The 12,062-nt window shown below is 37.8% G+C and overlaps 1 protein-coding gene across 2 annotated transcripts in view; it reads left to right on the top strand.

The window, feature by feature from the left end:
• ZNF438 (zinc finger protein 438) overlaps nt 1–12,062 on the top strand; it is a 179,471-nt gene that overhangs the window by 371 nt on the left and 167,038 nt on the right. The window lies entirely within an intron of this gene.

Below are 12,062 nucleotides of genomic sequence, written 5' to 3' on the forward strand. Positions count from 1 at the left end.
CCCGGGGGCTCCAGGAGCCTGGGTGTGAAGCGGTGGAAAGGGCAGATCCAAGTGGGAGCGGCTCTCTCTCTCCTTTTTTTAATCTCGTGATGACTCGGAGGCACCCCCTTACCCCCCAGTCCCCCAGCCCTGGAGTTTGACAGGTGATGGTGGTGTTGGGAGGGGGGCGTCTTTTACAGACTCCATAGCCAACCTTTCTTTGGGATCCCTCCAGTGATCAGATCTCCGAGAACAAGTGGTGAAAGATGATCCTCTTTCTGTGTGGAATGGGCGTGGAAAGCAGCCTTTGCCCCTTCTCCTGCATCCCCCCCCCATCCTTTCCCTGCAGGACCAGGAATAGTGGGGGAGCACGTGAGAGGACTCCTGTTAGGAGAAAGGGTGGAGTGTATTCAGAGAACGTGGTGGTCACTGGCCACTGGACCAAGGTCGTTAGGATTTAGGCATCTCTTTCACAGTTTTGCTGTGTTGCACCTTCTCCACCTTCTACCCCACACTCCCCCTCTGATGAAGGACACCACCCGAGCCTGTGGGACTCTTGACACTGAACTTAGTGAGACAGGGGTCCAGAAATGACCAAATGCCATGATCACAAATCACCCAGTCATCAGTCAGTTTCGGACTCCCCATCCCCCACCCGATTAAGCTACTGGAACTAGTGCATTAGACTGAACTGATAGAATGAGTCTTAGGGACTGTTCCTGGGTGGGCTGGGAGTAGGCCATCATCTGATCTGCTTGGATTTTTCTTTTTTCTTGCCAAAGTTCATTGCATTATTGGATGCATTTTATACTCCTCAAATTCAAGGACACAGTTTGATTGGGCGTTCTGCAGGGAAGACTATTATGCAAACTTCCTTATTCAGGAGATGGCAAGAGCTCACAGCTCGTTTCTATAAATCCCTTGGAAGATTGCTTCACTCAACCATTCTTAGAATCAGAAAGCAGCGTTTCTAATTTTTGTTTTCACCCGTTGCTAGTTTTGTTTTCCAAAGACAAGTTACCCAAACTTGGAAATTAACTTTTCCTCTCTAAATTAAGAGATGGTCATGTCGCTGTTGTTGCTTTTTCAAGGCTCAAATGAGATCATAGGTGTGAAACTGAAAGGCTGTTGAGTATGATATTGTTATTAAGAATCCACATAGTTCCTCTAGCCTGGCTAAGTGATGTGCACATACAGAAATCACATTCCAGATAGAACTAGAAATGGAACAGTAAACTTGGTAACAGTTTCCTACTGAGCGGAGCTCATTTTTCAGTAAAGAAAATTGACCCCGGGAGAGTTATTTTTGATAATGTGCCAGGAAAGGAGGATATTGCAAAGGAACATATTCAGAGGGACAAATGGATTAAGGTGAGAGGAAAAGCCTCAGGTACATTTCAGGCAGGGATAGTAATAAACACTTAGGGAGAGCTTTCCATAGGTGAGGCAGTCTTCTAACTGATAAAATTTTATAACAACCTTAGGAAATAAGTATTTACATTTCCATTTCTATAGATATGGGAAGGTTCAGAACTTACAGTGGCTGCACTGTTAAAATGTGGATAGGAAGAGCTGGGGATGTGGCTCAGAGGTTCATCCAATCACGATTTGAACTCTCATGTGTGAAGGCCTGGACTTAATATCCAGCAGTATAAAATATAAAAAAAAAAACAGTGATAGAGAGTAGTTTTATTTGGGGAGTCTTACTTCTGAGTCCATACTCTGCTTCTGCTCAGTGCTCAGGACGGTACTTTGAAACTGAAATAAACTTGAGGTAGTCGGGGTCTAGCAAGGGAGAAAAGTGTTTAGAATACAGGGGGAATAAAAGTGGTGGCAGGAGTTGGAGGGCTGGGAAGACTTTCAGGGTCCCCTGTAGGTTGTAATGTAGTAAAGTTGCGCTTTATGGTGGAAAACCATTAAAAGGTCACATCAGTGGAATAGCCACCAGTTTTCAGTTTCATTCAGTGGAGCATGAACTATAGGTTCATTGAGTGGGAGTATTGAAAATCGGGAGATGAAGACTTTTCCCTGACAAATGGCAGAGTCTCAGGCTTGGGGAAGTAGTTGTAGAGATGGTGCAAGTGGTCAACTTTGTGATGTGCTTATGAAGATTGAGTTGTTAGTCTGAACTTGCTGATGTGAAGGGTGAAGAAAGGAGAATGATAGACTTTGGTTCGAATGGAACAGTTGGGAGAATGCTGAGACCTGAAAAATGGATTTGGGAAGATAATCAGATGGTCTGTTTTGGACAAATTTCAGATGCTACTTACACATAGTACTAGTGATTGCCCCATGTAAGGGTAGATTGTATGTTTACAAGAATTTAAGGGCTTTTACATGCATTCATCTAATCATAATGGTTGTATGTGGGAGAACCATTATAGTTCTCATTTTACAAATGGAATTAGTGCAAGGTTAAAAGTGACTGGAGTATGGGGCTGGAGTGGTAGCACAGTGGGTAGGGCATTGGGTTGGCCTTGCACTCGGCCAACCTGGGTTTGATTCCCAGCATCCCATATGGTCCCCTGAGCACCGCCAGGGGTAATTTCTGAGTTCAGAGCCAGGAGTGACCCCTGTGCATCTGCCAGGTATGACCCAAAAAGCAAAAAAAAAAAAAAAAAAAAAAAGTGATGGGTAAAGTCACTCAACTGTGAGTAAATAGGAACTGAAAGTCAAACCTAAGCAGTCCAAGCAATCAATCCTGGTTGCTACCTCTGAGTCAACATGTTGAATAGGCTGTTGGACGTATAATTATGGAATTAAAGAGAATAGTCAAGGATCAAGATGAACATTTATATTTTTGAAGAGAAAATTGCTTTGTTTTGTATCTGAGTATTGGCTGACACCTGGAAAGAGAACACAGTGGGCTTGATTACGATGCTTTTATCACTTGATTTGTTTCCTGTAGCCAGTAGCCCTGTTCTATGAGGTTTTATGAGGGTGAGTTCTGTATCTCAGAACTCTTTCACTTCTCAGTCTCTGGTTCCAAATTCGGGGCCTGTCATGTAGTCATATAGGGATGATTTTATATGTGATGCTTCAGGGGAGTTCAGGGATGAATTAAACATAGCTTTCTCCTCAGAGGAGTGAAGTATGAGGAAGAGCATGTGGGAATAAAATGAGAGTTGACAAAAATGCATAAATGATGCTGATTAGTTCATTCTGGCCTTCTCTGGTAGTCCTTTCTGCCCCATATATTTAAGGCATGGGGTATGAAAGGGTCGAAGGAGCAAAAGCATGCCAAAACAATTGCAGGATGAACTTGAGACTCCCCAATAGTTCTTTTCAACAAAAGAATTACTCAAAATCTTGCATACTTGACTATATTTTTGTTAGTTTTATTTGGCAATGGTATATATATATTTTTACCAAATGAAATAATTTCTCCTGTTTGAATATCTGTGTGGAGTGATGAGTTTTTCCAGTTCTATTACCTCAGTGTTGACAGGGCTCACTAGTGAAATAAGGGAGTTGGCTTGAAATGTTGCAGCTTGCATAATAGAGGGTGATGGAGGGGCTGTGTGAAGTATTTAGGCAGGATTCCACTAGTTTAAGTGTTTTATGCCAAAGTTCCACATATTGGAATAAATTTGAGTTTTGCTGCAGATTGTATCTTTAATATTGAGATAAATGTGTGTTTTTTTTTTTCAATAGAAAGGGGTCTGGTGATATATGTCAGAAATAAAATCATAGTGGAACATTTTAGAACAGAGATGTGAGACAATGGATGCAAAAAATAGGTTTGTAGTGCTTTTTTTTTTTCTTTTTGGGTCATATCCGGCCATGCACAGGGGTTACTCCTGGCTCTGCACTCAGGAATTATCCCTGGCAGTGCTCAGGGGACCATATGGGATGCTGGGAATCGAACCCGGGTCGGCCTCGTGCAAGGCAAACGCCCTACCCGCTGTGCTATCGCTCCATCCCCTGTAGTGCTTTTTTAGAATGTATTATAACTCACCACATTTATCATAATTTTATTACTACTTAGCATGAAGGTTTGAACCATTTGGAGGACCATTAAGAAATTATATAAAATTGCACAATGGTAGATTTTATGGTAACTTTCATTTTTATCTTACACCTTATAAGAATATCTATGTATGTGTGTGTATACATACCCACATACATACATATATATATTTGGTTATTAAATGACCTGAATGATCAAGTCCATAATCATTCTTAGTGGGAACCATACATTATGGTCAGTGGGATAGGAATGGTGATAAATCTTATTTGAAACCTTCAGAAGCCACTCTTCCTAATACTATCACTATAGTTCACAATCTAGATAACTCATCAAATCAAAATTAAAAAAATTGTGCCTATATAATCAAACTTTAAAATGCTACTTTATTTTAAGCATATCAGTATAAATTCATGGAAATTATTTATTGTAGAAAACGATGTCTAATGCACTGAGGGCATATGCTAGGCATTAAATGTAATTCTTAATATTCTACTTCTTAGACTTTCATTTATTTTTTGTATGTTATCTTATGTGTATATAGGGTCATATGTATTTGCAATATTGTAACAATGCTACTTTGTATGCTTTTACTTAATGTTGTTAATGTTTGAATATACTTAGACAATTTAAATATAATACATTAAATAAATTTCTTATTTAGTTTCTTTGAAATTAAAATCTTGAGGAATGATTTTTTTACTTTCACATAAACCTTAATGACTACTAGTAGGTATGAGTGGAAACCAAGTTGTCACTAAGCTTTAGTGACAGGTTAACCAAGTTGTCATCCCCAAAGAACACCCAAGAAGATAGCTGATGGAAGGGGTAGTTGAACCATAACTCACTTCCATAGTTATTATTCTACAGGAAACTTTCTTTTATTTTGTTGCATTCTAAATTGCCAGTCATAATACTAGACTATAATGCTACGAATGTAGCTCAATGACTCTTATCTGGAGGGCAATTTTGTACCCCTTTTGCCCCCAGCCTAACTGATAGACACTTGACTATGTCTGGAAACATTCTTGGTTCTGACAAGTGTGTGTGAGGGCATTGCATCTGGAAACTATTAGATAGAATCAGTGATGTTTCTAAGTAACTGACAATGCGTAAGTAACCTCAACAAAAAAATCATCCTGTTCAGAATGTCAGTATTGCTGATGTTGATAAAACCTGCAATATATAACTTCTTAAAAACAAAATGCTTCAGAGGGCCAGAGAGATGGTACAACAGGAAAGGTGTTTGCCTTACATGTGGACAACCCTGGTTTAATCCCAGACATCCCATATGGTGCACCAAACACAGCTAGGAGTAACTCCTGAGCACAGAGCCAGGTGAAACCCTGAGCACTTCACGGTGTGGCCCCCAAACAAAAAACAAACCAAAAAAAAAATGCTTTAGAAAACTGAGATGGTAGTTGCAAGTGACAAATACCTGAATAGAAGATTGTATTTAACTGTTTTGAAGTTCATGGAAGAACTGAACTAATTTGGATCTTGCATGGAAAGTGTTTCTTCTAGCAAATAGTTTAATTTTTTGGTTGCCAATGTGTCTACTGTCAATTTGGTTTGTTTTTAGCTATGAAATTTTTTTCTTAGTAAAATTAATTTGGACATTATGTAATCCCTATTTTTTTTGTACATAGTGAATGAACTCTCACAGGCACATGATTGTTTATATATTTTATAGCCCCCCACATTATTTTTATATTTGATTGTCACACTTTATGAAATATCTAGAGCATGTGTTATCTTCTCAGTTTGGAAAATGAGTAAATATTTAAATCAAATGATTTACCATATGTAATACAGTAAGTTAATGATAAAAGCAAGTTTTTTATGCAGTTTTTGATGCTTAAGACATTTAAAGTTACCAGCCAGCTATTGTCAATATTCTAGGAAGTCCTGTAAAATAGGGATTTTATTCCTATTTTATATGTAGATATTAAGTCACTTAGTCAAAATCACCAACTCATGATCAGATTTTGATTATTTCCATAGAAGCATTCCAGTTTCCACTGTCCTACAATGCCAGGTAATCTCTAACAAACAAAATTGAATAATTTCTAGATAAATTTGCAAAATCTGTGTTCAGTTTAAATAGGGCTCTTCACCCTGTAGGGGAGGAAAAGTTCTCCTCTGCCCTCTGCCCTCTAGCTGAACCTAAACATTAAATTAACAAGATGAATTAGCAGAGGAAGAATGTGCAAGAGAATGGAGTCCTGAAGTGGCTGGAATTGGAAGCTGTTACACCTTGGACAATGAAACAGGAAATTTGTGAAGAAACATAAAACAAGGGGATTTTGCTGGGAGTAAATGGTGAAGAAAATAAGGGTTAGTTTAACAATATCTATACAGGCTCTCAGTCCCAAATATGTTTAGTCTCTGATCATAGAATTTCTCCCTCGGGCCACAGGAAAGGTGACTTTCATTTGCAAGTTTCTCTCATGCTTTCAGGAGGTAAAGAAGGAAGAGTCAGTGTCCTTCACGTTTCTTAAGATCCTAAAGTTCAAAATAATCTGTATGTCTGAGTGATACAGGTTGCCTTCAACACCTAGCCGAATCCTAGTTGTCCCTTGAATTAGTTGATGATTCATTGTAATCCCACTCTGATTTGATTTGATTTGACTTTTAATAAATGGTAGGTTAGCATTACTTGCTATTTAGGATTTTTATTTTGGGAACACTATGTTCAAAAGCACTTCAAAGAGATGGCTCTCGGAAAAAAAAGAGAGAGATGACTCTCAGCTGTATTGGAGTGTACTTGGGTGAGGCAATCCACCTGGTACAATTCACTTCATTAATCTGATAGAAGAATTGATATTTGCAATAGGACATCCATTCATTTTGTTTTCTTCTAACTGGAATCTCTCTTATTTATTTATTTTTTTTGCTAAATTTATATCCACGTTGGGACTATTTATCTTTTCTCTCTATATTTACATAAGCTTCAGATTCACTTCACTGAAAGAACAAAATAATAGTGAGTTTTCATTTTCCTTTCTGAAATCTCTACAGAGTTTATTCTACCTAAGTACATCTTTTTTAAAAAAAAATTAGGTAGTATGATATGGGGATAGTTATTTTCTTGATTTGAAAGTCTAAAGAAGAGATTGTCAAATTATGCAAGAGATCAATTCTGAAGGTAGGATTTAGAATTTAGGTTTTTAGATCTTACAAAATGAATCTGCACTGTCATTTCCATTAGATAAAGGAATATCTTCTTAAATATTTAGTCAGTTGTCATTTTATTTGATGATTATTTGATAATACTCTTCTTGATGTACGTGCTAGTAGTTGAAAATTTCAGTGTTTCATAGAATATATCAATTGACTGACTTTAGACCATTGATAGTATGAGTTCTAGGTTAGGGATTGAGCATAAGGAAAAAGATACTTTTGCTAATGCAATTGTGTACTGGGTAAGAAGGATTACAGTTAGAAGGAAACAGTTTCCAACTTTCCATAAAGTAACTCTTACAACAAAGAAGTTTTTCTATCTCCCTGAAAAAAAAAAAAGCAAGTATCCAAATGACTATATGCTTATTTTATTATTGAGAGCAGAGCTCACTACCCAAGCAAGAAGAACAATTTTATATTTGCTGAGCCAGGGAGATGCATGCTTGCAGAACAGTCTTCCAAATGTACAGAAATATGCTTAGAGTTTAGAGGAAGCTTGGGGTTTTAGTATTCGTTGATTTTTAAAAGAGAAACAATTTAAGGATTGGTTGACCTTAAGCCTGGAGCTTCTGTCCTTGGAGCCAGGAAACTGAAGCCGCTTGCATGGTGACTGGCTACTTTCTTAGCTGTGTACTTAAGGGAAAATGTTGAGTGAAGTTTAAAGACCAATTGACTAGGGCGTATTTGAATGTGGCTAAGCCGTATTTAATAGCAGTAACCTTATTTTTATTTTGGGAAAAAAGCCAAAGAATAATAAGTTGGAGAACACATACACGAATGTCAGACATTTATGTTAGCAATTATGCTGATGTCATAATGCTTTGTAGTTGCTTATCTTTTTATCTTCTGAAACAGAAAATAAATTGAGGATCATGAATATCACTTGTTTTCTGTCTGCCAGTGTCAGGTTTTTGTGATATTTGGGATTCAGACTACTTCAAGGATTATTATTTTATTTGTGGAAATGCTTCTATGTTTTAAACATTATGGTGAAAGCTGTATTACTTTTATGTCTGTTTTTCTCTCTCCTAGAAGTGTGTTGTATTATATGCCTGCCAAATTAGTTTGATGAATTTTGAATTGTAGATCTTACATTTGTTGTTTTGCTGTTATTCAAGATACTACTAGGAGAGATTACTTATCTAAAGTTAACTAGTAATTACTCTTATCAAGAATAAAGAATGTAGATTCAATGATAGCTCATACATTTTTATATATGGAAGCTGAATCATCTCAGTGTCTGAATCATTTTGCCACAAATATTATATCATAATACCATTAATATACATTATTTTTATTTTGTTTTGAATTTTTATTCCTCAGAATAAAATAGTGATTTATTATGACTAATACAACTGTGACAGATGTATTTTTATAAAATGATCTCACAAAGTTTTAGATTTAAAATTATTTTTCTATGGAGATGTTAAACTCAGGGACTTCTTCATCTTTGGTTAGGGAAGTTAGGGAAGGCAAAATGCCTTTGTGGTTTGCTTTCATTTTTGTATAGGAATTTTATTTAAAATATGATTTATGTTATATTTATATTTGAAATAAGTGCATTTTAAGGAAGGATAGATATAGTTTTGCTTATGTGCAGTCCCTATTTCCTTCCTTTAACATATGTCTTTTTTTCATCATAACCTTCCAGATAGTTATTATTCGGGGGTAGTTCTATGCTTGTGATTCAGGTTTTTAAAGCATTTTTATGTTAAAGCATTTTTGAAAATGCTTTTTTTTTAAAAAAAAAAAAACAACCTTTTTAAAGCTGACTCTTATTTCCAAATTCTGACGATCTGGGATAGTTACTCTTGTTTCTTTATTCTTTTTTTGTTTTTTTGGGTCACACCCAGCAATGTTTAGGGGTTACTCCTGGCTCTGTACTCAGGACTCAGTAACGTCTCCATTCTCTCTAGCCCTGAGATTTTTAGAAGCCTCTTTTAACTTGTCTTCCCAACAATGCCACATAGGAGGCTCTTTCAGGGTCAGGAGAATGAGACCCATCATTGTTACTGGTTTTGGCATATGAATACACCACAAGGAGCTTGCCAGGCTCTCCCATGAGCATGCCTTAACATTTCCCCTCCCCTCCTGCTAATCTCAGTTTTATTGTCAGAGTCTAAGGTTTGTTTTTATTTACTGTTATCTCCTCCCTTATTTTGTTTCCTTACATGACACATATGAATGAGGTCTTCTGGTATTTGTCTTTCTTCTGGCTTATTTTGGTTAGCATTTCACCTTCCAGCTATAGCCAAAGATTTCATCTTTCCTGATAGCTGAGTAGTATTCCATAGTATATATAAGCCATACAGTTATTTATGCACCTGTTGTCGGGTGCTTGGTTTGTTTTAGGTCTTGGCAAATATAAGTCTGCAGTGAATATAGGTGTGCACATATTTTTTATTAGTGTTTTTGTGTTCTTTGGATAGATACATAGTAGAATTGCTGGATCAGATGGTAGTTCTATTTTTAAATTAATTTTTGAAGAATTCACTATACTGTTTTTAATAGAACCTGAACCAAAGTACATTCCTGCCAACAGTGAGGGATCCTTTTTGTCCATGTCCCCACCAACGCTTTTTATTTCTGGTCTATTTTTTTTTTTTTATTTCTGGTCTATTTTGATAAAAGGCCATTCCATTGTGTGAGATGCTTTGTCATTGTGGTTTTGATTTACACTTCTCTGAAAAAGAGCTTTTTTTTTTTTTAATGTGTTTTTGTCTATATGTCTTCTTTGGAGAAATGTCTGTTTACCTTTTCTACCTTTTTTTTTTTTTAAAGTGGACTTCTGTTGTGTTTTGTGAGTTCCTTATGCATGTTGGATATTAGCCCTTTGTCAGATGTGTAGTTTGTGTCGGCATTCTGTATTTTGTTTTGGGCCCCGTTTGTCTGTGCTTAGGTTTTCCTTCTAACTCTGCTGGCTCCTTAGTGACTCTGCAGTGTCAGGGGGCCCATAAACAGTGCCGGGGATCGAACCGGGGTGTGCGAGACAGATACCTTAATCTCCGTACTATCTCTTTTGACCTTGTATTTTGTATTTTTTTTCTGACAGTTTCACTTTTAAAAAATTTCTTGTTTGGGGGCCTCACCTGGTGGTACTCAGGGCTTGTTCCTGGCTCTGTGCTCGGGGATAACGTTTGTAGGGTTCGCAAGAGCAGGTGGGGTGCCAAAATGAAACATAGCCTTGCCTGCTGTACTGTCTCCCCAGCCCCTGGCAGTTGCACTTTTTCCTTATATGCATTGTCTGTTTCTGTCTCAAACTTTTCTCAATTTCATTTCCTATCTTTCTGGTGTTATTTTTTTAAGGTTCTTGGGTAACACTAAACTTTTTTGTTTCTGATGTTGCATTTTACATATTCTTTAAGTCTTCTTTAATTCTTAGTCCTGTCTGTTGATGTTGGTTTTGCTTTCCTTAGTTGAATAATGAGTCTTTAATTTTGATAAGATCAAAATTCTGATGCTTATACTTTGAATTTTTATCACCCTGGTCACAAATACATCCTACCTTTTCTGGCCTAGTTTCATAATTTTTCCTTTCATATTCAATTTTTAATCCATTTCTTATTTACGTTATGGAGGACAGTATTATGAGTTAAGTGAGAATGAGGGGAACAGGTTGCTTGGGGACTTATGCAGAGGATGAGTTTTATGCTAAGTAAAATAAGCCAGGAGTTCTGGAATCGAAGGTGCCACAGTCTTTGAGTACAGTGTGTGTAATAGGTTGGTTGAGGTATCACAGAGACGGCTGATTTTTTCGCTATAGTATCTAGTTCTTCCACTGTAGCTTGGTACACAGCTGCCCATTTAGAGACTGCATTTTCCAACAACTTCTGCTTATAGGTACGATTCAGTGATTAGTTTGGTCAGTTAGAGGTGATAAAAATAATATGGGCATTTCTTCTGGAAGGTAATGTATTTATCCTCTTAATTTCTCCACATATACATCTTCTTCTGCAGACTGGAAAATAGTACCAACTAGAATAGGTCAGTGCTTAATCTAGACTTAAGTCCTGTGAGAATGCTAGCAGAGTTATCTTTCATATACCGAAATCCCTGGATGGCCTTGTGGACCAGAACCTCTGCTATTGCCCACTTTCCCGAGATACCTGCCTATATCTGTATTGTTCAAGGAAGAGAACACAGTTCTTCCTTGTTTCAGCCACTGTAGTTTGGGTCCAAGGAGATAGTACAGTGGGTAGGGTGTTTGCCTTGAAGCATGGCCAACCAGGGTTTGATCCCCAGCATTTCACCTGTTTCCATGAGCATTGCCAGGAGCAATCCCTGAATGCATTGCCAGGTGTGATCCCTTTAGTATATCCCCCTCCACACCACCACCACCACCACACACACACACACACACACACAAAACAAAACAAAAACACTGTAGCACTGTTGTCCCATTGTTCATCGATTTGCTCGAGCAGGCACCAGTAATGTCTCCATTGTGAGACTTGTTACTGTTTTTGGCATATGGAATATGCCCCAGGTAGCTTGCCAGGCTCTGCGGTGCGGGCGGGATACTCTAGGTAGCTTGCCAGGCTCTTCGAGAGGGACGGAGGAATCGAACCCGGGTTGGTTGCATGCAAGGCAAATGCCCCACTCGCTGTGCTATTGCTCCAGTCCAAACACACTGTAGTTGACATTAATTTTATTACAGTTGTTTGCCTCATTCCTGTCATAGTACCAAAATCAGTACCTGAAATGTGATGTTACCTTATACAAATGTTCAGAATCAGGGTATTGGCTAGAAAACTGGTGACTCTACTCTGCAAAAAGAGCTGGTAAAACTGTCATTTCTTGTTAAGTTCAAAAGTAGTCAGTGTCTTCTGAGTGTGTGCTTCTAGGGAAGTGGTAAGACGTCTATCAGAGACTACAGAAATGAGCTCTTTTGGGGCTGGAGCGATAGCACAGCCGGTAGGGCATTTGCCTTGCA

Source organism: Sorex araneus, chromosome 9 (genome assembly GCF_027595985.1).
Source record: "Sorex araneus isolate mSorAra2 chromosome 9, mSorAra2.pri, whole genome shotgun sequence".
Lineage (NCBI taxonomy): Eukaryota > Metazoa > Chordata > Mammalia > Eulipotyphla > Soricidae > Sorex > Sorex araneus.